General features: G+C 46.8%; 1 protein-coding gene across 1 annotated transcript in view; it reads left to right on the top strand.

The window, feature by feature from the left end:
• Window positions 1-5,000, top strand: part of zbtb14 (zinc finger and BTB domain containing 14) — a 51,570-nt gene that overhangs the window by 994 nt on the left and 45,576 nt on the right. The gene's annotated exons all lie outside the window — the stretch shown is intronic.

Genomic DNA, 5,000 nt, shown 5'->3' with positions numbered 1-5,000 from the left:
AGTTCATACCGGACCGTAAAGTTACTGAAGGCGACATAAACACAACCGCTGTTACAGTTCATACCGCACCGTAAAGTTACTGGAGGCGACATAAACACAACCGTTGTTACAGTTCATACCTCACCGTACAGTTACTGAAGGCGACATAAACACAACCGTTGTTACAGTTCATACCGGACCGTAAAGTTACCGAAGGCGACATAAACACAACCGTTGTTACAGTTCATACCGCACCGTAAAGTTACTGAAGGCGACATAAACACAACCGTTGTTACAGTTACTGAAGGCGACATAAACACAACCGTTGTTACAGTTCATACCGCACCGTAAAGTTACTGAAGGCGACATAAACACAACCGTTGTTACAGTTCATACCGGACCGTAAAGTTACTGAAGGCGACATAAACACAACCGTTGTTACAGTTCATACCTCACCGTAAAGTTACTGAAGGCGACATGAACACAACCGTTGTTACAGTTCATACCGCACCGTAAAGTTACTGAAGGCGACATAAACACAACCGTTGTTACAGTTACTGAAGGGGACATAAACACAACCGTTGTTACAGTTCATACCGCACCGTACAGTTACTGAAGGCGACATAAACACAACCGTTGTTACAGTTCATACCGGACCGTAAAGTTACTGAAGGCGACATAAACACAACCGTTGTTACAGTTCATACTGCACCGTAAAGTTACTGAAGGCGACATAAACACAACCGTTGTTACAGTTACTGAAGGCGACATAAACACAACCGTTGTTACAGTTCATACCGCACCGTAAAGTTACTGAAGGCGACATAAACACAACCGTTGTTACAGTTCATACCGCACCGTAAAGTTACTGGAGGCGACATAAACACAACCGTTGTTACAGTTCATACCGGACCGTAAAGTTACTGAAGGCGACATAAACACAACCGTTGTTACAGTTCATACCTCACCGTAAAGTTACTGAAGGCGACATGAACACAACCGTTGTTACAGTTCATACCGCACCGTAAAGTTACTGAAGGCGACATAAACACAACCGTTGTTACAGTTACTGAAGGGGACATAAACACAACCGTTGTTACAGTTCATACCGCACCGTACAGTTACTGAAGGCGACATAAACACAACCGTTGTTACAGTTCATACCGCACCGTACAGTTACTGAAGGCGACATAAACACATCCGTTGTTACAGTTCATACCGCACCGTACAGTTACTGAAGGCGACATAAACACAACCGTTGTTACAGTTCATACCGCACCGTTACTGAAGGCGACATAAACACAACCGTTGTTACAGTTCATACCGCACTGTACAGTTACTGAAGGCGACATAAACACAACCGTTGTTACAGTTCATACCGCACCGTAAAGTTACTGAAGGCGACATAAACACAACCGTTGTTACAGTTCATACCGCACCGTAAAGTTACTGAAGGCGACATAAACACAACCGTTGTTACAGTTCATACCGCACCGTAAAGTTACTGAAGGCGACATAAACACAACCGTTGTTACAGTTCATACCGCACCGTAAAGTTACTGAAGGCGACATAAACACAACCGTTGTTACAGTTCATACCGCACTGTACAGTTACTGAAGGCGACATAAACACAACCGTTGTTACAGTTCATACCGCACTGTACAGTTACTGAAGGCGACATAAACACAACCGTTGTTACAGTTCATACCGCACCGTACAGTTACTGAAGAAGAAATAAACACAACCGTTGTTACAGTTCATACCGCACTGTATAGTTACTGAAGGCGACATAAACGCAACCGTTGTTACAGTTCATACCGCGCCGTACAGTTACTGAAGGCGACATAAACACAACCGTTGTTACAGTTCATACCGCACCGTAAAGTTACTGAAGGCGACATAAACACAACCGTTGTTACAGTTCATACCGCGCCGTACAGTTACTGAAGGCGACATAAACACAACCTTTGTTACAGTTCATACTGCACTGTATAGTTACTGAAGGCGACATAAACACAACCGTTGTTACAGTCCATACCGCTCCGTAAAGTTACTGAAGGCGACATAAACACAACCGTTGTTACAGTTCATACCGCACCGTAAAGTTACTGAAGGCGACATAAACACAACCGTTGTTACAGTTACTGAAGGCGACATAAACACAACCGTTGTTACAGTTCATACCGCGCCGTAAAGTTACTGAAGGCGACATAAACACAACCGTTGTTACAGTTCATACCGCACCGTAAAGTTACTGAAGGCAACATAAACACAACCGTTGTTACAGTTCATACCGCGCCGTAAAGTTACTGAAGGCGACATAAACACAACCGTTGTTACAGTTCATACCGCACCGTAAAGTTACTGAAGGCGACATAAACACAACCGTTGTTCCAGTTACTGAAGGCGACATAAACACAACCGTTGTTACAGTTCATACCGCGCCGTAAAGTTACTGAAGGCGACATAAACACAACCGTTGTTACAGTTCATACCGCACCGTAAAGTTACTGAAGGCGACATAAACACAACCGTTGTTACAGTTCATACCGCACCGTAAAGTTACTGAAGGCGACATAAACACAACCGTTGTTACAGTTCATACCGCACCGTAAAGTTACTGAAGGCAACATAAACACAACCGCTGTTACAGTTCATACCGCGCCATACAGTTACTGAAGGCGACATAAACACAACCGTTGTTACAGTTCATACCGCGCCGTAAAGTTACTGAAGGCGACATAAACACAACCGTTGTTACAGTTACTGAAGGCGACATAAACACAACCGTTGTTACAGTTCATACCGCGCCATACAGTTACTGAAGGCGACATAAACACAACCGTTGTTACAGTTCATACCGCACCGTACAGTTACTGAAGGCGACATAAACACAACCGTTGTTACAGTTCATACCGCACCGTAAAGTTACTGAAGGCGACATAAACACAACCGTTGTTACAGTTCATACCTCGCCGTACAGTTACTGAAGGCGACATAAACACAACCGTTGTTACAGTTCATACCGCACCGTAAAGTTACTGAAGGCGACATAAACACAACCGTTGTTCCAGTTACTGAAGGCGACATAAACACAACCGTTGTTACAGTTCATACCGCGCCGTAAAGTTACTGAAGGCGACATAAACACAACCGTTGTTACAGTTCATACCGCACCGTAAAGTTACTGAAGGCGACATAAACACAACCGTTGTTACAGTTCATACCGCACCGTAAAGTTACTGAAGAAGAAATAAACACAACCGTTGTTACAGTTCATACCGCACCGTAAAGTTACTGAAGGCGACATAAACACAACCGTTGTTACAGTTCATACCGCGCCGTAAAGTTACTGAAGGCGACATAAACACAACCGTTGTTACAGTTCATACCGCACCCTAAAGTTACTGAAGGCGACATAAACACAACCGTTGTTCCAGTTACTGAAGGCGACATAAACACAACCGTTGTTACAGTTCATACCGCGCCGTAAAGTTACTGAAGGCGACATAAACACAACCGTTGTTACAGTTCATACCGCACCGTAAAGTTACTGAAGAAGAAATAAACACAACCGTTGTTACAGTTCATACCGCACCGTAAAGTTACTGAAGAAGAAATAAACACAACCGTTGTTACAGTTCATACCGCACCGTAAAGTTACTGAAGAAGAAATAAACACAACTGTTGTTACAGTTCATACCGCACCGTAAAGTTACTGAAGGCGACATAAACACAACTGTTGTTACAGTTCATACCGCACCGTAAAGTTACTGAAGGCGACATAAACACAACCGCTGTTACAGTTCATACCGCACCGTAAAGTTACTGAAGGCGACATAAACACAACCGTTGTTACAGTTCATACCGCACCGTAAAGTTACTGAAGGCGACATAAACACAACCGCTGTTACAGTTCATACCGCACCGTAAAGTTACTGAAGGCGACATAAACACAACCGCTGTTACAGTTCATACCGCACCGTACAGTTACCGTTCACCCAACCTTTACACGGTTCCTCTTGAAGTCAGACTGCACCAAAGCGCTACGCGAGGTTGAAAACAACGTGAACGACGTCGTCACACCGTAAGCAGCGTTACAGGTCTACCGGGGGTGGCTACGTCACACCGTAAGCAGCGTTACAGGTCTACCAGGGGTGGCTACGTCACACCATAAGCAGCGTTACAGGTCTACCGGGGGTGGCTACGTCACACCGTAAGCAGCGTTACAGGTCTACTGGGGGTGGCTATGTCACACCGTAAGCAGCGTTACAGGTCTACCGGGGGTGGCTACGTCACACCATAAGCAGCGTTACAGGTCTACCGGGGGTGGCTACGTCACACCGGAAGCAGCGTTACAGGTCTACCGGGGGTGGCTACGTCACACCGGAAGCAGCGTTACAGGTCTACCGGGGGTGGCTACGTCACACCGGAAGCAGCGTTACAGGTCTACCGGGGGTGGCTACGTCACACCGTAAGCAGCGTTACAGGTCTACCGGGGGTGGCTACGTCACACCATAAGCAGCATTACAGGTCTACCGGGGGTGGCTACGTCACACCGGAAGCAGCGTTACAGGTCTACCAGGGGTGGCTACGTCACACCGGAAGCAGCGTTACAGGTCTACCAGGGGTGGCTACGTCACACCGTAAGCAGCGTTACAGGTCTACCGGGGGTGGCTACGTCACACCGTAAGCAGCGTTACAGGTCTACCAGGGGTGGCTACGTCACACCGGAAGCAGCGTTACAGGTCTACCAGGGGTGGGTACGTCACACCGTAAGCAGCGTTACATGTCTACCAGGGGTGGCTACGTCACACCGGAAGCAGCGTTACAGGTCTACCGGGGGTGGGTACGTCACACCGGAAGCAGCGTTACAGGTCTACCGGGGGTGGCTACGTCACACCGTAAGCAGCGTTACAGGTCTACTGGGGGTGGCTACGTCACACTATAAGCAGCGTTACAGGTCTACCAGGGGTGGCTACGTCACACCATAAGCAGCGTTACAGGTCTACCAGGGGTG

The sequence above is a fragment of the Lampris incognitus genome, chromosome 19 (assembly GCF_029633865.1).
Source record: "Lampris incognitus isolate fLamInc1 chromosome 19, fLamInc1.hap2, whole genome shotgun sequence".
In the NCBI taxonomy this organism is placed as follows: domain Eukaryota; kingdom Metazoa; phylum Chordata; class Actinopteri; order Lampriformes; family Lampridae; genus Lampris; species Lampris incognitus.
This window is presented reverse-complemented; position numbering and strand designations above follow the sequence as displayed.